General features: G+C 39.7%; 1 protein-coding gene across 3 annotated transcripts in view; it reads right to left on the reverse strand.

Moving 5' to 3' along the window:
• DPEP1 (dipeptidase 1) overlaps positions 1-23,024 on the reverse strand; it is a 44,036-nt gene extending 21,012 nt beyond the window's left edge. Inside the window, exon 1 of one of the 3 annotated variants that reach the window (XM_044663164.1) lies at positions 22,987-23,024. The gene's annotated coding sequence lies outside the window, so the exon portion shown is untranslated. Of the gene's footprint in view, positions 1-717; positions 806-22,986 lie in introns of those variants that run through there. The other 2 variants (XM_044663162.1, XM_044663163.1) reach the window with 2 other exon arrangements.
• Positions 23,025-24,664: the final 1,640 nt, after the last annotated feature.

Below are 24,664 nucleotides of genomic sequence, written 5' to 3' on the forward strand. Positions count from 1 at the left end.
GAGGGAAAATCTATATGAACTGATGCAGAATGAAGTAAGCAGAGCCAAGAATATAATACGCACAATTTTTTGTAACGATATAGATGTAAAGAACAACCAGAAAAAAAATTAAATGTTGCAAAATTATAAACAAAAAGCAAAGCTCCAAAAAAGACATAGGAGAAAGCTTCCCCACGCTACCCACTTACTGAGGTAAAAAGTCCAAAACTATGATACATTGTGCATATTTTTAGACTTCTACAATACATTTATCAATTTTACTGATTTCTTTTCTTTTTTTCTTTTAAATATTATCTGTTGGATGGTATTGCTCTCTGAGAGGGGAAGGAGAAGGGTGGATCATGGGTCTGGAGGCAGAAAGACCTGTGTTGAAATTAAACTTCAGGTTCTTACTAACTGTGTGACCATGGGCAAGCCACTTAATCCTGTTTGTCTCAGTTTCCTTATCTATAAAATGAGCTAGAGACGAAAATGGCAAACTATTCCAGAATCTTTGCCAAGAGAACCCCAAAAAGGGGTCATGAAAAGTCAAATGTCTGAAAAACAACTTCCTGTATTTGAATGTGAGCTTCTGGAAGGCAGATACTATTTTTTCCTTTGCTTGCATTTTTATCTCTAGCTCTTATCCAAAAAAATTATTATATGGAAAAAATTCAAAGACCTCATTAAAATTTCTTTAAAAAAAAACACCAAAAGACTTTAGGCTAGATGACTCACAGTACCAGAGAAGAACTCCAAGCTGTTCCTTAGTGCATATGGTTCCCTGTTGCTCTGATCTTTCTAGCACGAACAAGGACAAGATCTGTAGGTCTATTTGTCTCTAAGACTGTTTCAGCATTTCTTTCTGGAATTAACTTGCCAATGCATGTGATTTCCTGAAATGGCTACTCTGGTAACCTTTGTCCTCACTGCTTTGCTTAGCCTGGCATCTTTGGTAAAGCAGAGGTTACAAGAATATAAGACTTGACATATTTGTCTTAAATGTCAAGATAGGTAAACATAGATGCCACATTTTAGGAAGGATATTAATAAGCTGAAGATTGTCCATAGGATACTAGCAAGAATGGCAAGGGACCTAAGTGGCTAGTAAAGAGCCCACCAGACAAGTGGTTCAGCACATAGAGTCCTAGACAGAGTCAAAAAGACTTGAGTTCCAATGTAACCTCAGACATTTACTGGTTATGTGACCTTGGGCAAGTCACTTAACTCTGTCTGCCTCAATTTCCTCAACTGAAAATTGTGATAATAATAACCATCTACCTCCCAAGGTTGTAAGGATTAAAAGAGATAATATTTGTAAAGCACTTAGCACCATGCCTGGTTCATAAGAGCTCAATAAATGCTTGTTTCCTTCCTTCCTCGCTTCTTCCTTCCTTCCTCGCTTCTTCCTTCCATCCTTCCTTCCTTCCTTCCTTCCTTCCTTCCTTCCTTCCTTCCTTCCTTCCTTCCTTCCTTCCTTCCTTCCTTCCTTCCTTCTTCCTATGGGAAATAGTAAAAAAAACAACAACCTGATAATTTTGAGCCTAGAAAAGAGAAGACCTAAAGAAGACAAACAGCTGTCTTAAGTATTTGAATGGTTCTCTCCTGGAAGAGACATTAGACTTGGTTCCTACCCCATCCCCCCAAGGGCAGAAGCAGAAGCAGTGGGTGAAAATTGTAAAGAGATCATCAGTTTAGGCTTGTTATCATGAAAAAATGTCCTAACAAAGCTGACCAAAAGGAAGCCATAGAAGGTAGTGGGATTTCCCCTTCCTGGAGGTCTTTAGGAAAAGGCTAGATTGCCATTCCTTAGGGATAGTGTGGAAGGGATTCTGGCTTAGGTGGGTGACTGCTGAGGTTGCTCCCAATTCAGATATTTTGTGATTCAGTGACATGGCAGCCCAGAAATGGTGGGATTAGTTTTTGGCAGGTGAGATATTCTGCCTTCTTCAGTATTCCATTCTCTCCTTGCTCTTGTCCTTGCAAACACTGCACTGTCTCTGGCAAAACCTTTAAATCATTGCTCACTGGCCCACTCCTTTATTTGTCTGTCTTATATGTTGTATATCTTCAATTTTTTTTCTGCATCTGAATAAGCAAGCTATCAACCACTTAGCTGGATGAATAAAAGATTACTAGAAAGCTTCTGATGTAACTATCTCTTCAAGGACTTATTGTGGAGAGGTGAAAGGAATGAGAGGGACCTGTGGGTGGCATTGTACAAGAGCCTGGCCTATAAAGTATAGCAAAGCTGTTTCTCTCTCTCTCTCTCTCTCTCTGTCTCTCTGTCTCTCTCTCTCTCTCTCTCTCTCTCTCTCTCTCTCTCTCTCTCTCCTTCTCTCTCCTTCTCTCTCTGTCTCTCTGTCTCTCTCTGTCTCTGTCTCTCTCTGACTCTGTCTCTCTGACTCTCTGTCTCTCTGTCTCTGTCTCTCTGTCTCTCCCTTTCCCTTTTCCTTTTCCTCTTCTTCTCTCCCCCACCCCTCTCTCCTTTGATTTCATCAGTGTAGGGAACTCCTGGTGCGTGACTCTTTCCACTCTTTGAACTCACATAAGTCAACAAGCTCTTATTAAGCACTTGCTTTATGCTAGTTACTGTGCTAAGTGCTGGAGATAAAAATATAAGCAAAAAGAAAGATAGTGCCTTCCCTCCAGGAGCTTACATTCAAATGCAGGAAGTTGTTTTTCAGGCATCTGAGACTTCATGACCCCTTTTAGGGATTTTCTTGGCAAAGATACTGGAATGGTTTGCCATTTTCTTCTCCAACTCATTTTACAGAGGAAGAAACTGAGACAAACAGGATTAAGCAACTTGCCCAGGGTTATACAACTAGCAAGTGTCTGAGGTCTAATTCCAACTCAGGCCTTCCTGCCTTCAGACCCGTGATTCACTGCACCACCTGGCTGTGCCTCTAGAGCAGGAGACAATACATAAAAGAGGTCAGAGAAAGATGAAAGAGGTAATAGTGAGGAGAAGTATCTGCTGAGGTAAGGTATCAAGGCCCATGGAATCAGAAGCAGAGCCAGGAGAGGAAAGAAGGAGATTGTCCTGAGCTCTTCCTCAGAATTGGGGTTCTAGGAGGAACAGGTTTAGGGAGTTGCCTGGGACACTGAGAAATTAGGTAATTTCCCCATGGTCACGTAGTTAGAATGTATTGGAGGCAAGACTTGAATCTAGCTTTCCTTGAATCTAAGAGTGACTCTATCCACTCCATTCTACCAACTTTCTTTTAATCTTGGTCTTTATTAATTATTTTTTAAAATACTGATAGATTTGTTTCCAAGAACAGTAATAAGGTTTACTAAAGGGTTTCTCCTAACAGCAACCTTCTGAAAGATATAGTATAATTTTCCTCATTTTACAGCTGAGGAAATTGAGGCTCAGAGAGAGGGCTTGCACAGCTATCAAACAATTTTTATTAAGCACTTGCTATGTATCAGGTACTGTGCCACTATACTAAGAAAGGAATAAAAATTCCTGACTTTAAAGAACTGACACTCTAATGGGGGAGAAATCATGTAAATAATTAGGGATATACAAAATAGACAGAGTGAATGGAAATTAATCTGAGAGGGGAAGACACTATAAGCTAGGTGATCAGGAAAGGCAATATTTGAGCTGAGGCAGAAAATTCCAAGTATGGGGGAAAGTCAAATAAGGTGTAAGAAGCCTGAAAAGATAGGAAGAGGAGAAGTTATGAAGATGGATTGGACTAGGAAGACCCTTAAGATAGGGAGCCCAATTAGAAGGCAGTAGTCCAGGAGACAGATGATTAGGGCCTGAAAGAACTATGGTGGTACTTGTGTGAGTGGTAAGGAGTTAGATACAGGAGGTATCATGAAGGGAGAAAGCAAGATGTGGCAACAGGTTGGATATAGGATGTGAGTTAGAGAGAGGAGTCCAGAAGGGCACCCAGGTTTCAAGCCTAGATTATTGAGAAGATGGTGTCCTTGACAGGAATAGGGAAATTTGGAAAAAGGTAGTATTTATGGAGTAAAGATAATGAGTTCAATTTTGGATATGAGATGCTTTTAAGACATTTAGTTAGAGATATCCAAAAAGCAGTTGGTAATGTAGGAATAGAACTCAAAAAGAGAGAGACTTTGTTGTTATTGTTCAGTTTTCAGTCATGCCCAGTTCTTCATGATCCCTTTTGGAGTTTTCTTGCCTCAAAGCCACCCTCAGGCCCTGTAGCAGTGCTGACCAAACCTGGCTGGAACCAGGTTTGAGGGAGCTTTCCCTGTGACTTCAGTACTGCTCTTTTGGGCCCTGCCTGGCTTAGGTCAATTAGAATAGTGTAGTTAAGTCCTTCCCTGCCCCCTGTGGTTTGCCCCTCAGGTTTTCAAGTGTAGAATCCCCTATCCCATCCTTTACTTAGTTACCCTCAGCTGGGTGTCCATTGGGCCAACTGCCATTCTTGTGTCTGATAAAACAGTGAACCCTGGTCTTCCTGTCCTGGTTGGTCCTGTCTCTCCTTCAACCCAGTATGTACCCACAAACCATTTAGGTTATATTTTAACATCCCTGGTGCCTCACTTTTACAGGCTGGATAAATAAATATGAGAATTATCTGCAAAAAGATGATAATTAAACCACCAGGAATTGAGAGCATCCGGTGAGAGAGTACAGAGGGGGAAATAATACATGTATATGTACATAAAACATATGCAAAACAGATAAAAGATAACCTTGAGATAAGAAGGAAGTATCAGCTGGAGAGATATGAAAAAAACCTCAAGCAAAAGGTGGCACTTGAGCCTGGTCTTGAAGAATATTAATATTTCTAACATTCCAAGGGGGAGAGGAACACTTAAATGGCTAATATGGCTAGAAAGTAGGGAGGGGAGAAATGGATAATAAGGCTGAAAAGGGAGGTTGAGAGCTGCTTCAAAAAAACCACTGCAGCAGTCCTATACAGGATAGTTTGGAGTAGTGAGAGATTTGAGCCAGGAGACCAATTAAGAGACTATTTCAATGGTCCAGGGAAAAGGTGATAAGGGCCTGAATTCAGATAGCAACTCTGCGAGTGGGAAGAAGGGGACTATTTGAGAAATATTGTGGATGTAGAAGCATCAAGAATTGGTAATGATTGCATATGGGAGATGAGTGAGAGTGAGGATTTGGGCATGGCATCCAGGTTTCAAACCTCAGATTATTACCTCAACACTTGGAAGAAGGATAGATTTGAATAAATGAGTGAAACAAATGAAAGACAATGGATTCTGTCATGGGCATGTTGCATTTGCAGAGCCTATAGGATATACAGCTCAAAATATATAATGAGATGGCAAGTAGGTGGCTCATTGGATAGAGAGCCAAGTCTGGTGATGGGAGGTCTTTGGTTCAAATATGGTCTTAGATATTTCCTAGCTCTGTGACCCATTGCAAGTCACTTAACCCCAATTGCATAGCTCTTATCATTCTTTGGAACCAATATTTAGTTTCAGTTATAAGACAGAAGGCAAAGGTTAAAAAAAAAGAAATAGGGCAGCTGGGTAGCTCAGTGGAGTGAGAGTCGGGCCTGGAGACGGGAGGTCCTAGGTTCAAACCATGCCTCAGCCACTTCCCAGCTGTGTGACCCTGGGCAAGTCACTTGACCCCCCATTGCCCACCCTTACCAATCTTCCACCTATGAGACAATACACCGAAGTACAAGGGTTTAAAAAAAAAAAAGAAATATCTAACAGGTATGTAGTGATTTTTGAAATGGAATTCACAAGAGAGGCTGGGGCTGGAAATAGATCTGGAAATGGTATGCATAGAATGGACAGGGATAGCCATGGGAGCTAATGAGTTATGAACAGAAGAGAGAACCTACAATAGTCTAAGTCATAACCACAGCAAAGGTACATGATATGGATGATGATCCAAGCAAGGAGCGTAGGGATCAGTAGTTAGCCAGATAGTAGAAAAACCAAGAAATAGCGATTTAAAGAAAACCCAGAGAGGGGCTTCAGACAACTGCTCAGAGATGGGTGCAAGACTCTTGTTGTTTTTCACATATGGAGATCCAGGTTGCTGTTCTGGGTCATGGTCTCAGGGCAGGGAGAAGCACATATCAGCACTTGTGACTAGCTGCAGGAGAGCAGGGGATCCTGGTCATAGTTCAAAGGTGGAAAACAGAGCTTGTGGTTGCTCACAGACCAGAGCACAGGACAGTAGAGTATTAAACACCACTCTTTTTTCATCATACCACCTTGGAAGAACTGAAAACTTATAGATCTCTAGAGCTACCTCTGCAGGCAGATGCATAAAGAATCTGAATCTTGGAACAGTGGTCCCTTCACCACAGGAAGAGAGCCCAATTTTAATAGCTTTTTAAATTAAAAGAAACAAAAAAAGCTGGAAAATAAGCAAGCAACAACAAAAAAATAAACTAGACATAGGAAGTTATTTTGGTGACAGGGAAAACCAAAAGAAAGACTCAGAAGAAGACAACAAGATCAATACTACTTCTTCAAGGCCTAAGAGAAAAATAGGAAGTGTTCTCAAACCCCCAAATAAGTAATAGAGGAACTCAAAAGGGATTTTAAAAAATCAAAAGAGAGGGAGAAGAAAAAATGGGGAAAAAAACAATACAGGAAAATCATGAAAAGAGTCAACATTTTGGTAAAGGAGGCACAAAATTACTGAAGAAAATAATACCTTAAATAAAAAGAATAGGACAATTGGTAAAAGAGGCAAAGAAATCCAATGAAGAGAAGGACTCTTTTAAAGGCAGAATTGGTAATATGGAAAAAAGCTCACTGAAGAAAAGAACTCTTTAAAAAGTAGAATTGGCCAAATGGAAAAGGAGGTACAAAACCTTACCTAAGAAAATCATGTCTTAAAAATTAGAATTGGGCAAATGGAAGCTAGTGACTCCATGAAACATCAAGAAACAATCAAAGTCGGGGCAGCTGGGTAGCTCAGTGCATTGAGATCCAGGCCTAGAGACGGGAGGTCCTAGGTTCAAATCCGGCCTCAGACACTTTCCAGCTGTGTGACCCTGGGCAAGTCACTTGACCCCCATTGTCTACCCTTACCAATCTTCCACCTATAAGTCAATACACAGAAGTTAAGGGTTTAAAATTAAAAAAAAAAAGAAACAATCAAAGTCAAAAGAATAAAAAAATAGCAGAAAATATAAAATATTTCAACAAAAAAAAGCTGACCTGGAAAATAAATCCCAGAGAGATAATATGAGAATTATTGGACTTCCTAAAAGACATGGTCCAAAAAAGAGCTTAGACATCATCTTTCAAAAAACTATCAAGGAAAATTGTTCATATATTCTAGAATCATAGGGCAAAATAGAAATTGAAAGAAACCACCTCCTGAAAGAGAATAACTCCCTAGGAATATGATAGCCAAATTCCTGAACTCCCAGATCAAGGAGAAAATATTATAAGCAGACAAAAATAAACAATTCAGATCTCATGGAGCCACAGGATAACACAAGACTTAGCAGCTTCTACATTGATATTCCAGAGGGTAAAGGAGCTAAGACTTTGACCAAAAATCACTCACCTAGCAAAACTGAGCATAATCCTGCAGGGGTAGGGGTGGAGGGTGGGGTGGGGTAAGAAATGAGTATTCAGTGAAATAGAGAACTTTCAAACATTCCTAATGAAAAGACCAGAGTTGAATGGAAAATTTGACTCTCAAATACAAGACTCAAGAGAATCATAAAAAGGTAAACAGGAGAGAGAAACCAAAAGTTAAACTATTTACATACTGACATGGGAAGATGATTCTTGAAACCCCTAAAAACTTTATCATTATTAGAGCAGTAAGAAGTAGTATACATAGTGGGCAAGGGTGTGAGTTGAATGTGATGGGATGATATCTAAAAAAATAAAATTTTATGGGATGAGAAAGAGGAATGCATTGGGAGAAAGGGAAAGAGAGAAATAGAATGGGATAAATTATCACACATAAAAGAGGCATGAAACAGCTTTCTAAGATGGGGAGATGAGGAAAAGAGCACTTGAATCTCACTCTCATCAGAATTGGCTTAAAGAGGGAAGAATATACACAAGCAAATGGGTATAGAAATCTATCTTATCCTACAGGAAAGTAGAAGGGAAAGGGGTCAAGAGAAGGGGGAGGTGCTATGTTGGTCAGAAACTAAACATTTTTGAGGATGGAAAAATGAAAAGATAGAGAAAAAGATAAATGGCATGGAAATAGGATGGAGACTAATACACAGTGGTCATAAAGGTGAAAGAATTTTTACAAGTCTCTTTAATAAAGGTCTCATTTCTCAAATATATAGAGAAATGAGTTGAACATATAAGAATACAAGTCATTCCCCAATTGATAAATGGTCAAAGGATATGAACAGGCAGTTGACAGCAATACTGTATATGAATAATTGCAAATAACTTAGCTGTTCTCAGCAATACAATGATCCAAAACAATCTCAAAAGACTTACGATAAAAAAGTTTCATCTGCTTCCAGAGAAAGAACCGATAAGAGTCTGAATCCAGACCAAAACAAATTTTTTTCATTTTCTTTCTTTTTTTTTGTATGAATTTCCTTCCACAAAAGGATTAATAAAGAAAAATCTTTTACATGATTGCACATATAAAATCTATATCAGACTGTTTACCATCTCAGTTGGGGAGGAGGAAGAGAAAAGAGAAGGAGGGAGAGAAATTGAGACTCAAAATTCTTTTTAAAATGTTAGAAACTTCTTTTACATATAATTCAGGGGAAATAAAATAAAATTTAAAGAGAGAGAAAAAGAAAACTCAGACAGAACAGAGTATCTAAGAGGAGTAGGGGGATAATAGTGGCAAATATGACAGAGGTCAAGAAGATAAGGAATAAAAAAGGCCATTAGATTTATGACAATTAAGAGATCATTGATAACTTAGGAGAGAGCAGATTTGGTTGATAAGATCAGGAGTCATGTTGCAGAAAGTTAAGAAAAGAATAAGGAGATATTTGAAGGCCATGTTCATCATTGCTAGTGTCAGAGCCTGGACTAAACCCACATTTCTTGACCATAAATATGACATTCTTTCTAATTTACCACATTTGCCTCCTAATTCATTTTGGGTGTCCTAGTGCCTGATTACATAGTAATAACTTAGTAATTACATTATTACATAGTAAATACATAATTACAAGTAATTACATAGTAATAACATAAAATAAACTTAATGAACTGATTACATAGTAATAAGTTAATAAATGCTTGTTGATTTGACTTATACAAGATGGCTCTGTGTGTCCAGGTAGGTTGGTCTCCTGTAGGAATCACATGAATAATGATCAATGTGCAGGTGGAAAATTTGCCACACCTGAGCTACATTCCCAGCATCCTTTTAAGTACATCCTCATTTGATGTACAGAGGCTTGGGAGATAAATTTGGCTGAGACCTATGCTGTAGGGCTCTTTTTGGACTTTGCTTTGGTTAAAGTGTGGAGTATTTATTAAATTTTACTCCTACACCAAGATCACAAATTTCTTTTTGCTTTGGATATTCACAAGTTGAAATTCCTCCTCTTCTGCCTCATTGGAGTATGATAATAATGATAGTTTATATTTATATAACACTTTAAAGTTTGCAGTTCGCATTTAATACTACCCCCAACAACCTTGAGAGGTAGGTGTTACTATTATCTCCATTTTACAGGTGAAGAAACTGAGACTGAAAGGGAAAATGACTAGCCCAGGGTCACAGGGGCAAGTCGAAATAAGTGTTGGAACTCAGGTCTTAGTGATTCCAAGTCCAATGTTCTATCTATTTCCCCACCAAGCTGGGTCCATACTCCTTAGGACATAGAATTAATCTAGAGTTGGCAAGAGTTCTTTCATTGAAGAGCAAGCTCTGCATAGTTATGTCCATCAGGAATGTCTTTGAGGCTGGACATGATGATATCTGATTTATGTGAGAAGGTTGTAGCACTGGATGCTAAGAGGCCATGTTTATACAATGGTAACAGAAAAGTCACCATTCTCTAAGGCTCAGTATTTTCATCTGTTAAATGGGGATCATAACACCCACCCCTAGTATCACCATCCTGGATGAGTTTCCAAGGGAAGTAGGAATGGCATTTATGAGAATAGATGGGAAAAACAGCTCAACCAGACCAAGTACAGACTAAAAGAGTCCTGTATTGGAGGCATCCATTTTTAAGACATTGAAGCATCAATTACCATGGTATACAACAGAAGGGACCCAACTCCTGATATGGGATGAGAAGTGGGGGAAGGACAAAACTCAGACTTTATTACAACCAGAAAAAGATAACTGAAAGCATATCAAAGAATACTGGTGCATAGAACTATTTTCCTGTCTACATAAAGTTTTTAGAAGATGCAGTAAAGCCATCCTAAATTGATGGGAAAAGTTAAGCTTTCCCAACCCATATTACACAGCAGAGCACATTTTTTACCGTCAAAATTGGTAGAAAAGTACAAGATCCCACTGGGCTTCTTGTTCATTCAATCTAAAAAGCGTTTGATATGGTAGATCAAAATGTCTTCATGGCTCTCATCCAACAAAGTGTCTTCCATGCATATGTCAGAACCATAAAAAATGTAAAATTATACCTATATAGCTACGGAGATGACCTTGTTTAAAAGTTGAACCACTCTTCGATCATTTATATCAAGCAAGTTATAAAGGATATGTTTGCCAAAGGTGTTCACCACTGTTTTAGAATAGAACTAGGGTGGAGTCTTAAGTCATAAAGGCATTCTCTAGAGATGGAGAGGTCCTCCAGATTGTCCCTGTTTGCAGATAACATTGTGCTGACCTAGCCTCCTTGTTACTTCTCAAACATCATTATATTCATTATATAACATTCATTATATAACTCCTGATCCACTGGTTGTCCCCTAAAGCTGGAATGTTTTCCCATCCTACCTCTGCCAAATGGCTTCCTTCAAAACTCATCTAAAATCTCTCCTTCAAAAGGATTTTACCAACTCCCTTAATGCTAGTCCATTTCCCCTGAGAGTGCCCTCAATTTATCCTGCCTATAGCTTGTCTGTACAGCGTTTTTACCTATTGTCCCCTCCACCATACTGGGAGCTCTTTGAAGGCATTTTTTTATTTTGCTTTTTTTTTTATACCCAGTGCTTATCACAATGCCCAGCAAATAGTAGGTATTTAATAAATTCTTGTTAATTTGATTTGACTGATTATATAAAAACTTAGACATGGCAGAGCCTCTCATATGAGATTCATAATTACTCCATAGAGTTTAACCTCACTATCTGCATAAGAAAATCCAAGTGAAGGAAGAATTCAGTGTGATATACAACTTAAGAGAATTTGTAAATTATTGTCTAGGACACTGTGAATGTACAATGAGTTGCTCTCCTGCTTCTATTGGACCACTCCTTCTTAATCTCTTTTGCTGGATCTTTATCAAGTCATACTAGGGGACTACCCATGACTGTCCCCTGGTGCTCTGTCCTGGGTCCTCTTCTCTCCTTCCTCTATTTCTCTTGGTGATTTCATCATACTCGAAGGAAACCATTTGGCAGAGGCATGATGGGAGAACATTCCAGCCATAGGGGACAAACAGCAAGGAGTACAATGTTCAATGTATAACAAAGAAGCCAGGAAGGTATAATTTGCAAACAGGGGCATCCAGAGGACTTCATCATCTCTAGAGAATACTTTATTTGACTTGGACTCCTGGTTCTATTCCATGTCAGTGGTGAATACTGTTAGCAAATGTGTCTTTTATAACTTGCTTGATGTTCAATTATCATCTTTATGCAGATAACTCCAGATTTACTTGTCCAGCCTTAGTCTCTCTCCAGACCTACAGTATTCTATTTTCATCTGCTAATTGAATAGTATATACTCTAGACATCTTAAACTGGATATGTCCCAAAACAAACTCATCTTCTCCCCAAAACCTTCCTTACTTTCTAACTTCTCTGTTATTAGCAAGGACTCTCCCAGTCACCCAGACTCCCAACCTAAGTGTGATCCTTAACTTCTCACTCTCTCTCAACCCCTTTCCTTCACATTTTATCAGCTGTCAAATCCTGTAATTTCTACCTTCTTCTTATGTCTCATATACCTCCTTCTCTCCTCTGACACTGGCATCATTCAGGGGTAGGCTGTCATCCTCTTATATCTAAACGAGTGGAATAGCCTGTTGGTTGGTCTGCCCAGCTTAATTCTCTACCCACTCCAGCCCATCTTCCATTTAGTTGTCAAATTCATCTTCTTAAATCTTAGTTTTGGTCATATCTCCCTCTATTCAATAAACTCCAGTGGCTCCATATTACTTTCAGTATCAAATATAAAACCTTCTGTTTAGCTTTTAAAACCCCAAAACCAATCACCTTCCTACCTTTCCAATCCTATTCATTACACCCTACCTCCCCATATTCTTTGATTTAATGATGCTAGCCTCCTGGCTGCTCCACAACCAAGACACTATATCTCTCGATTGAACATTTTCTCTGGCTGTGCCCTATATGGCTGGAGCACTCTCCCTCCTCATCTCTGCCTACTGGCTTCTCCTCAGCTACCTTCTGCAAATAGCCTTTCCCAAACTTCCTTAATCTTAGTGCCTTCCCTCTGAGACTATCCCTAATTTATACTTTTCAAATCTAATTTTTTTAAACTTTTACCTTCTGTCTTAGAATCCATACTAAGTATCAGTTCCGAGATAGAAGAGTGGTAAGGCAATGGGGATTAAATGACTTGCTCAAGGTCAGACAGCCAGGAAGTATCTGAGGCCAGGTCCTTTGGACTTGAGGCCTAGCTCTCAATCCACTGAGCCATCTACCTGTCTCCTACATATCACATTTGTAAATAGTTGTTTGCATACCATCTCCCCATTAGACTGTGAACTCCTTGAGAGGGATTTTAAAAATTTGTTTATTGTTTTTCTTTGTATACTCAGTGCTTGGCACAGTGCCTGGGACATGCTGCACCCTTAATAAATGCTTGTGGGTTTGTTTGTTTTTTAATAAATGCTTATTGATTGACTATCTGAGCTGAGTTCAGAATGAGTAAGAAGAGGAGAATACATTGGATTTTCTTTGGGGAAATGTATAGTTCTTTTAATGATCTATAAGACAAAAGATCCATTTTTTTGTTTATAACTCTTACCTTTTGCCTTAAAATCAATGCTGTGTATAGCATAAGAACAAAAAGGGCTAGGCAATGGGGATTAAATGACTTGCCCAGGGTCACATGGCTGGGAAGTATCTTGGGCCACATTTGAACCCAAGACTTCCCATCTCTAGGCCTAGCTCTCAATCTCAATATTCTTCTAGTGATGCTATATGACTGAGATAATTTATTTAGTCAAAAAGCAATTTTGTGTCAGTTAATGTGCCAAGTGGTAGATTAAAAAAAAGCAAGATAATCCACGTCCTGAAGGAGTTCACGTTCCAGTGGACAAAATAACAACTACAACTTGTATTTAAGACATACAGAGGGTAGATGGGAGGTAATTGGAGGGAAAGCACTGATCAAGGGCCTCGTGGAAATGGGATTTGAGCTGATCCTAGAAGGAAATCAGGAAAACAAAGAGGTATAAGTGAGGAGGGAGAACATTCCAGGCAAAAACAGAGAGAGGGTGAGGAGAGGAGATGTTACTAGAAAGGAACAGCAAGTTCTAGATCATAGCAAATGTGGAAGGGAGAAAAGCATTAAGAAGTACTGAAGATAGGAAGGGACCAGGTGGCAGAGAGCTTTAAATGCAGGAAGACTGTGGGGACATTATAGACAGAGCACTGGGCCTGGAGTCAGGAGGACTGAGGTTCAAATATCACCTCAGACACCAGTGATTGGACAAGTCAATTAACCTTTTTATTCCTCAGTTTCCTGTCAGGGATGTGGCTGAAGAGTCCAACCTGATGCAAATGAGACAGAGAGATTGAATAATATAAGGAGGCTTTATTATGGGAAAGGAAGTAAGGGAGGAGGAAGGGAGAGCAAGGGGGGAGCCCACAAACCTTCAGATGGCTAGAGGTCTTCACCTGGGTAGAGATGGGGGTAATCTTTTATAGCGTGGTGGTCTGGGATGAAGTAACCTACATTGCCTCAATTGGTCAAAGTTGGGTACTTGTGTCCAGATGATTGGATAGCCCTAAGGGGATTGACTTTGGGGTTGGGGGCTTTTGGTTCCCAGGCTTGTATAGTCCTTAGTATAGTACAATCAGTATAAGTCCAGAACATCAATCCATCATGGATTTGTCATGTCACAGCATGGGAACTAACAGTGCCCTATGAAGTAGAACTACTTGCTTCGTTCTGTAGTTATAGCAGGTGCAGGGGAAGGGGGTGCTAGTCTCATTGGAGATTGGAGAAAGGGGGACTTTGGTCCCAGGATATATCACTTCTTTAACTGTACAACGAGGATAATAATAGCACCTATCTTATAGGGTTGTTATGAGGATTGATTGAGATATTTGGAAAGCACTTAGCATGGAACCTCATACATAGAAGTGTCAGAAGCAAATTTCTCTCTCCGTTATGTCACCTTTTTTTTAACAACATCTCTCAGTGACCTTAAGGTCAAAGACAACTGAGTAAATTCAGGTATAGATAAGCCCTCAGAGAAAGGAAGTTAAAGAATCAAGAAACCAAAAAGACAGGAAACTGATTCCACAGGCACTGCCCCCTGGGTGGCCCAGGAAAATTAAGAAACTATGGTTAGTTCCTGAGATGTGATGTGTGAGAGCTAGTGGGTGAAGAAAAGAGCTTATAAGTGGAGACCAGGAAGTCTTTGGGGTCTTCTGACTGGAGTGTGAAGAGCCAAAGGAACCCTTGTCAGAGTTTTAATAAAGTTATTAAACTACTATCAGTCTCATAATTTTAACTATTACAGAAGGCACTAACTAAATGCTTATTCTTCCCTTCCCTTTGTTTCCCCTTTGTACTTGATCCTGGAGATAATAGGGAGCCACAAGAGTTGAATGAGCAATGGGGCTTTTAAACCTATTCTTTAGGAAAGTTATCTCAGCAGCTGTGGGAGGATAGATTGGAATGAGGAGAGACTTACGGCACGAAGAACAATTAGAAGGAAATTGCAGGAATAGGTGAGGATTGTTGAATGTCTCTCAAAGTGTCTGGCTATGGAGTGAAGAGAAGGAGCTGTATACAAAAAATGTTATGAGAAATTGAAGTTGTCACAAGAGACATGGCAACAGATTGGATATATGAGGTGAGTGAAAGTAAGTAGTAGAGGTTGTGTGAAGTGTGAATCAGACTTTCTTTGTCTAGCATCAGCAACTTTTAAATTGATCAACCAAAACTGAAAACACCCCTACTTAACACTTTGTAAGCCATCAAATAAGAGAATTCACAAGTCATGTACTTGGAGAGCTTCACCCTTTTAACCCAATCAATTAGAAACATGTGAATCCTATGATAAGAGTTGACACCTTCAGAGGCTTATTATCAGAGCTGACACTTTCAGAGGATGAGAGGTGTGAATCCCACAGACATTGCTCCCTTGGGCAGTGCTAGGCAATTTGGAAGCTGTAATTGACCCCTGTGAAGAGGGGAAGGGACAAAAAGGACTATGAAAGTCCTGATCTTCTTTGGTTGTCTTTGGTAGTCATTTTCAACAGGTGACTTGCCTTTTGGAGGTAACTTGGGACTTGGACTGCCTCTTGGGTGAGTGAGTAGAGCTGGCCTTCCTTTCCTGGTGTCTGGAGAGAGATTTGTTTCAGAGAGGCTTTCCCTTCTTGGAGGAGGCCGTGTGGGTGGAACTCCGGGTCCTCCAGATGAGGGTTAACAAGCCCTACCAGGCTGAACCAAGCACCAGAACAATATTTAGTGTGATAGGGTAGATGCCTTCTCTACCCTCTTTTTATATTTCTCTACTTTCACTCTTTATACTGTTTTTGTAAATAAAAGCTATTAAAAATCATTTTGACTTGAGCTATAATATTTTAAATTGGAAACCTCAAGATTATTTTAGAATCCTCACATATTTAGTCAAACCCTTAATTTAATTCCTTACAGTTGGCACCAAGATTTTAAATCTGTATTACTGGGGAGAGGCAGTTTGGGAAAGGGGAGGGTTTAGGGGTAAAGAAGATGAATTCTATTTTGGACACATTGAGTTGGAGATGCCTTCCAGGACAATCAGTTTGAAATATCCAAAAGGCAGTTCATGATGTGGGACTATAGCTCAGGAGAGAGATTAAAGCTGGATAGATAGATCTAGGAACCATCTTCAGAGATGATCATTGAATTTATGGGAGTTGACCAGATTGCCAACTGAGAGTATAGAGAGAAAAGGGAGGAGGGCCCTAGTCAGAGCTTTGGACAACTATGATGAGTGAATATGATCTTTATTTTTCATTTAATAATTTTTATTTTTTAGAAAAGTTAACATGGTTACATGAGTGAATATGATCTTGATGAGTATTCAGCAAAGGAGAAATAAGAAGCTTTTGGACAAGTAGGAGAAGCACCAGGAGAAAGTGATATCAGGATCACTTTGAAAGGAGATAACATCCAGGATTCTATAGTTATCCACAGTGTCAAAGCCTAGAGAATTCAAAAAGGATGAGGACTGAGGAAACACCAGATATGGCAAGTAAGAGATAATTGGAAATACTGATAAGAGCAAAACTATTTTTAAATAGTTTAAAATAGTTTAAATTTAAAATAGTTTAAAATAAAATAAAAACAGTTTTTAATCTCTTATCTTCCATCTTAGAGCCAATATTGTGTAATGGTTCCAAGGCAGAAGAGCCATAAGGGCTAGGCAATAGGAGTTAAGTGATTTGCCCAGGGTCGCACAGCTAGGAAGTATCTGAGGGTAGATTGAACCTAAGACCTCTCATCTGTAAGTCTGGCTCTATACACTGATCCACTTAGCTGTTCCCATACGTTTTTTTAAAGGGGAAAAATATTGATGACAGTAGTTTCAGTTGAATGAGGTCAAAAGTCAGATTACTAGGGATCATTTGAAGAAGTAAAGTAGAGGAACCCCATGGAAAAAGAGAAGTGTAAGTTAACTCTAAGCAGGCTGCAGTGCATTTTACACAAGGAATTATGAAGGAGGAACAGTATCAAGGATGCCATCAAGGAAATGAGTGGCTAAAATAGGAGGGATAGAGCTTGGGATGCTGGATTGGTTCCTTCAAGCTATCAGGAAGAACTCAGGGAAAGCCCTTGGTCCATGAGAGAACCCAAACAAGAGCTCCCCAGGTGGGCAGGGTATCACTGGAAGGAGTGCCCACCTAGATGAGACCCACCAAAGCACTGGCATATTCCACTTACCTCACAGGGCTGTTGTGAGACTCAAATAATGTATCCAGAGTCCTTTCTAATCCTCAAAGTTTTATATAATTAAAATAATTATTATTATCTGAATATCTGTCATCATCACCGAAAATCCTACCCTAATTTCTTGCCATGACATAGAGGTTGCTCTGGGTTTTTGAAGGCTACACCAACTAAGCATGAACACTGGCCATCTAGAAAGACTTTAGTCTCAGGGTAGACCTTCCTGAGGTCTAGCCTAGTTATGTATGGAGAAGCTTATCATCAGCTGACTGTCTACTAGTTAATGCTTCAGTTTCCTCATTACCCCTAAAATAGGAATTATAACATCTTCCTTAAGTAGAGAGTAGTTAGGTGGTATAATAGATAGAACACTAGGCATGAAATCAGGAAGACTCATCTTCATGAGTTCAAATCCAGCCTCAAATGCTTACTAGACATTTCACTCTACCTCAATTTCCTCATCTGTAAAAAGAGCTAAGAAGGAAATAGTAAACCACTCTAGTATCTTTGCCAAGGAAACCCCAAATGGGGTTATGGGAAGTCAGATATGATTGAAATGACTGAACAACAACATTTTATTTATTCCTTGTTGTGAAGATCAAATGAGATAATATATGTATAACATGTATAATACAGTTTTGCAAACACTAAAGCTCTTTATGTGTTAATCATTATTTTTATTTTTAAAATAATAATTAATATTTGGCCATAGCAACCTATAAAGAGAAGTAATATGGTTTGAAATTGATTTTTGATTATTGATTAATAGTTAGGAGTTTTATTAATAATAGCATTAACTATTGTAGCCAAGTTTTCAAGGCTTAGATTCAGAGAATTTTGTCTAGGCCTTGTGGTCACAAATACGTCTCAATAAGCTTGCAAAACAACCACACCATTTGAGGGAGATAAAGAAGACAGATGAATGATTCAACGTGCTCATAAGATGCTTTTATAGGACTGGGTTTTGCTGATACAGGGAATGGTAGATTAAGAACTTTCCAAAGAATGTTCTAGGAGGATGATGATTAACTCTGGGCCTCTCTGTTACCCTGGACTCTGGAAGACCCCTTCCTAGCCGGTTTGTGTGGGGTTATCTGTCACAAAGCTTTCTAGAGGATATTGACTAACTCTATGTTTTCTCTATTACTCTGCTTTTTGGAGACCCCTTTGCCAGACAATGTGATTATGGACCACTCATAGTCTTAGTTTAGTTTGCATCACTGGACCTTACTCAGCCACTAAGCTGTATAAAAGATACTCTGATTGAATGGGGGTAGGGAGCCCTCTAGTCCCTGAGGTACCCTTGACCTGTATTATTGATAACTGCTTAGACGTTTTGTGCCTCAGTTTCTCTTTATTGTATTTTTATCTTGACACTAGTTTAGTAGAAAGAATATTGAAGCAGGATCTAGATATTACTTTCCTGTTTCTACTTGCTTCACTTTGACTCACTTCCCATAGGTTTTCACACTCCTCCCTCTATGATTTACAATCATCATTTGTTATGGTGCAGCTTCTCTTGCATTACATTCATGTACCATGATTTACCGCTGCCCCACACTGCTCTAATATATTGGAGCTTTTTTTTTTTTTTTTTTTTTTAGGAGCCTTTCCTTCTATCAGTGATCTTCTCAAGTTATTGGAATTTCTGGCTCCAAAGGCATGGTTATTTTAGTCACTTTTTTGGCATCATTCCAAACTTTCCTCTGGAATAATTGTATCCCTCACAGCTCTGCCAAAAGCATATCAGTGTGCCTGTCTTTCTACAACCCTGCCATCGCTGACTATCCTCAACTTTTATCATTTTGTCAAATTTCTGGCTATGAGGTAAAATTTCAAAGTTGTTTTAATTCACATTTCTCTAATTATTAGTTATTTGGAATGATCTTTTGTATGGTTCCCCTGACACTTTTAAGTGTGTGGCCAGGAAATAAGTCACTTTTCTTTGTGCTAATTTCCTTACCTTTAAAATGAGGAGTAAGCATACCTGTAGTAAGGTAGCTAGGTGGTACAGTGGATAGAGTCCCAGGCCTGCATTCAGGAAAACTTATCTTCCTGAGTTCAATCTGACCCGAGACACATACTAACTGGGTGACCCTAGGTAAGACACTTAACCCTGTGCCTCAGTTTTGTCATCTGTAAAATGAAGTGGAGAAGGAAATGTCAAACCACTCCAGTATCTTTGCCAAGAAAACCCCAAATGGGATCACAGTCAGACATGACTAAAAAATGACTGAACAACAACATATACCTGTAATACTTACTTTGTAGGACTGTTACAATGACCCAACAGGAATATATAAAAAGCATTTTTTTTTTATTTTAAACCCTTAACTTCTGTGTATTGACTTATAGGTGGAAGAGTGGTAAGGGTAGGCAATGGGGGTCAAGTGACTTGCCCAGGGTCACACAGCTGGGAAGTGTCTGAGGCCAGATTTGAACCTAGGACCTCCCGTCTCTAGGCCTGGCTCTCAATCCACTGAGCTACCCAGCTGCCCCCATATAAAAAGCATTTTGAAAGTCTGTAAGTGCTATATAAAATTGGCTATGATGATGATGACATATATTCTGGCATAATGGATCAAGGCGTATCATTGCAGTCAGTAAGACCTGTGTTTTAGTCTTGCTTCTGACATATAGTAACTATTTACCCAACCTTTTAATGCATCTGGAAACTTCTCAAGATTATATGCTATAAAGAAGTGGCCAATCTGTATCAGTAGAAGGAGTTTCTACTTTGAGCCTTCCCACATCTGACAAAATCATAGGTTTAGACAGAAAAAATTGTGAAACCAAGGAAAATTTTTTAATTGTTCTCAGGGCTGTTTACTTCTACACAGATGCTGGCAGAGGGGATGGAAAGGAGGCAGACAGTGCTAAGAATCACAGTTTTTTAGTCTGTTTATAAATAATTTAGTTTTTGGTACTCTACATAGGACATTTTTATCCAATGATGAGTAAGTTGACCTACAGCTGAAAGAATTGAATCATATACATCATGACATTCTTATAAATGAAACCAGTCAACATAAGAAAGTTATAGCTTATGGGAGAATGGCTCACAAGCTTTCTTTGCAGAGATGAATAAAGGAGTTGGCCAAGTTAGGTTTTGGTATATCCCAAAATAATAAAAAACATCAGGTCATGGGATACTTGGTCATCTTGTCTTGAGTAAGCAAAATGACCATAATGGAAACATTAGACATTAAATGGCCAACACATCTGGGGCAGAGGAATGAAATGAACAACTTTGACAAGACTATCCAAATTAAATCAACATGTCTTAATTCTCTGAACACCAATCTATTCCCCAGCCTGCTATCATCACAGTTTGTTTCTGTTTGGGGTGCCTCAATGCACTTTTCCTTCATTCTAAGCCAGGACTTAGTCAAATACTCTTGGAATATTGCCCCTTGGCTGTGTACTGTGACCCATGCTAGGTTCCAGTTAAAGCACCCAGAAGAGCGTCTCACCCAAGTTATTCTATGGGGATGAACTCACAGGCTTTCCAGTTAAACCCAGAAATTGATTCAGACAGTATCAAAGGATCATAAATATGGATCTGTATGAGACCTTAGAAGTTTTCTAGCTCAACTTATTTATTTTACAGATCAATAAACTGAGGTCCAGAGATGCAAAACAAATTTGCTCACGGTTACAAGGCTAATGAGTAGTAAGTACAGCCAGGCTTGAAACTAGGTCTTCTGACTCCAAATCTATTTGATCACGATTGTTATCTGTTGAATTTTCCCAAGTTCTTCTGGCTCCTATTATTCCAAATATGGAATTATTACATGAAAAGAATGCAGGGGCATGTAAGGTCACTGATTTGGCTAAAGTTTCCTGATAAACCCCAGAAAACCTCAGACATAGCACATCATTCAATCAAAGATAGCCAGAGCCTGTCAGAAGCAAAATGGTGTGGGACAGATTCATCACCTTTTCCTTCCCAAGAATCTCTTGATACTGACTATTGGTACATAAAATATGGCAATTATTTCACTCCCCAACTCCAATGTCTCTAAATAATTCCATATGATTCTAGAATTTGAGGACTGGAAGGGAATTCAACCCATACCATACCTAACATAACTGAGAAATAGTTGTCTAGACTCTGAACAAGGTCCCAGGAGTCAAAATGACTTCAAGATTCCGTTGCATAGTATCCTGCTCTCATTGTGAATCAGATCAACTCACTCTCAGGAAGGCAAAAGTGAGTGAGGACAGTTTACTCTGGTTGTAGAGAGGCAACATGGGGCTGGCCTAGACCTTAGAAAGACTTGAATTTGAATCCCACCTCAAGCACTTAGTAGCTGTGTAACCCTGAATCAGTCCCTTCCTATCTCTGGGCCTCAGCTTCCTTATTGTAAAATGAGAGAATTGGATTAAATGACCACTGAGAGGACTCTTCGCTGGCTCAGGGGATAGAAAGTCAAGCCTTTACTGTTCTTCTGCCTTGAAACTGGTGAATTCTTTTTAAAAAAACCCTTACCTTCTGCTTTAGAATCAGTACTGTGTTTTGATTCTAAGGCAGAAGAACGATAAGGGCTAAGCCGGTGATGACAAACCTACGATACGTGTGTCAGCAGTATGCAGCCACATGCCGAGGATGAAACATTTGTTGTAGTGTAGTGTAGACACTCTGCACCATAGATGGCAATTCTACCTATATTAATTCACCTATTTTGGTTTATTAAATACAGTTGTAATTATACATTTTTGTTATTCAAACTATAAATATCATGAAATTGTGGTTTTTTTCTTGAAGTGACACACCATCTGAGTTATGCTCTTTTTTTGGCTAATTTTGACACACCAAGCTCAAAAGGTTGCCTATCACTGAGCTAAGCAATAGGGGTTAAGTTCAGGGTCACACAGCTAGGAAGTATCTGAGGCCAGATTTGAACCTAGGACCTCCTGCCTCTAGGCCTGGCTCTCAATCCACTGAGCCACCCAGCTGCCCCCAAAACTGATCAATTCTAAGAGAGAAGCTAAGAGTTAAAAAAAATAACCTCTGAGGTCCCTTCTACTCCTAAGTCTAAGATTTGTGATGTGGGATGACAATATTGAAATGGATAAACTTCAAAATGCTGTATAAATGTGAGCTATTATTATTGTTATCCTTCCCAGGAAGAATTGTACTTTAGAAAAGGATCCATATGTTAATCCTTAGGATTGAATTCTTTGTGAAGTAATTTCAGGTAAAAAACAAAAGGTAATTTTCAGGTGATATAGTAATGCTGGCATCAGCCTTCATACAAATAGGAACCGTTAAGGGAGATGTTTGGACAGATGGGTAGTATTGGGGCCCTTTAAATGAGGAAGGAAAAGCTGGCCCTGGAGCCAAAAAGCAAAGAATTTCTTGAGTCTTATGAAAGGAACCTCCGTAACTGAAAGGCTCCTCATTCTCCCCTGCCATTCCCAGAAAACAAAGCACTTGGGGGGGTGGGGGAGAGAGACTGAGACAGAGACAGAGGAGAGAAAGGGAGGGAGGGAGAAGAAAGAAAGTGAGGGAGAGGGAGAAAGAGAGGGAGAGAAAGAGAGAGAGAAGAGAAGACAAGAGGAGAGAGAGAGAGAGAGAGAGAGAGAGAAAGAGAGAAAGAGAGAGAGAGAGAGAGAGAGAGAGAGAAAGGGAGAGAGAGAGAGAAAGGGAGAGAGAGAGAGAGAGAGAGAGAGAGAGAGAGAAAGGGAGAGAGAGAGAGAAAGGGAGAGAGAGAGAGATAGAGATAGAGATAGAGATAAAGAAACCAGAAGAGCAAGTGAAAAGCCATTGGTTGGCTAGTTACCTGACTGCAAGTCTTGGAGACAAAGCTGCTGCTAAGTTGACTCAAGCCAGATGTAGTGCCTCTAACTGAATACTTGAGTTTTGAGTGCTGTCCCCCTCTTTCTTGGGGAGGCTCCACCCTCTAGGACTCGCATTCCAAAGGGTCTGACTCTGGCTCCATTTGTTTCTGTTTTTCCCAAGTATGTTCCAAGTCATAAAGGCCCCAGTGGCCTCCCACCATGAAAAAGGAAGCCAGCCACCTGGGGCTAATTTCCCTTAAGCTGGGGTGAAACTCTAACAAAGAATTGCAACAACCTCAGGATCCTAGAATGAGGAGGATTGGGGCCCAGAGAAAGATTACAGAGGTGAGATGAGGACACTGAGCCCCTAAAGGTAAAGTGACTTTCCTAAGGTCACCATGCTGCTTGTAAGTAGACTCTTAGCTTAGGTTTCCCTCTCCTTTGGCATACATAGTCTCTCTTAAGAATAACCTAATTCAATCTAAGGGTGATTTGAGTTCTTCCTTTTAGGCAATACTTGATTTTACAGATGAGGATCTGCAGTCAGATGGAAACTTAGATGTTATCTACTCCAAACTCCTCATTTTACAAATTAGGAGACTGAGGCTGAGAGAGTGGAGGTGACTTGACCAAAGAAGTAGCAGAGAACCCATGTTCTGGGACTTCAAATACAGGATATTTTTCAGTACCCCAAGTTGCCTCTAAGCCTTCAAATCTTACTGAGAAATGACGGAGATTTTAAATACTTAGTTGGGCCAGGAGGAAAAGATTCTCTTTTTGGAGGGGAGAAGGGTATAAAGGAGTTTGGGCATCCTTCAGGTGTCACTCAGGGGCTCCTGACATTGGGTTCTCTTAATCTCTGTCCTAGCATGTACTCAAAGTGGGCAAGGGTCTGTTCTGACTTCACATAATTGTGGAGTGACTGAAAGATGCCAGGCTTTAATAACTTTTTGTCTGAGGGGGCCTTCTGTGTTTGTTTCCCTTTCTAGTACTTTTTATCTTCTGTCTTAGAATCAATACTATGAGTTCTAAGTCAGAAGAGCGATAAGGACTAGGCAACTGGGGATAAGTGACTTGCCCAGGGTTAGCCAGCTAGGAAATTCCAACCTAGGACCTCCTGTCTCCTAGATACTTCTTCTAGTGCTTTCCAATGCCTAAAGCTGAGAAGACTTCCAAGAACTGATCCTGAGCAGAGTAAGCAAACAAGATATGCAGTACTTTTCGGAATGTAAAACCAAGTCCACCACTTCATCATTATAATGATGACCAAATGCTGCCTCCTTCCTTTCACCAGAGCTGGCCAATGAAATCCACATGTCACATATGTTGTCAGATGCAGTTGCTATATGGGCTGGTTTTTAAACTTTTTTTCTCCACTACCAGGGGAAGCCCTCTGAGTGGAAGGGGTGTGGTTAGATCCAGAAATAACAGAGAATGAAAACCAAAGGCACCAACCAAAAGAGACAAAAGGCTGCGTCTTTGCCCAGACTTGGAGTAGATATTGGTGTGGATTTGAGGGTCACAACTACTACTCTGGTGCTGAGATCAGTGACTAGGTGACCTAGGGAGCTAGAAGCTGATATGGATTCTTCTCTGTCAAACTTAATTACATCTTTGACAAAGCTGGGGGTGGAGGTGGGGGTGGGGGAGGAATTATCTTGGCACTCCTTAGTCCAATCT

Source organism: Gracilinanus agilis, chromosome 2 (assembly GCF_016433145.1).
Source record: "Gracilinanus agilis isolate LMUSP501 chromosome 2, AgileGrace, whole genome shotgun sequence".
Lineage (NCBI taxonomy): Eukaryota > Metazoa > Chordata > Mammalia > Didelphimorphia > Didelphidae > Gracilinanus > Gracilinanus agilis.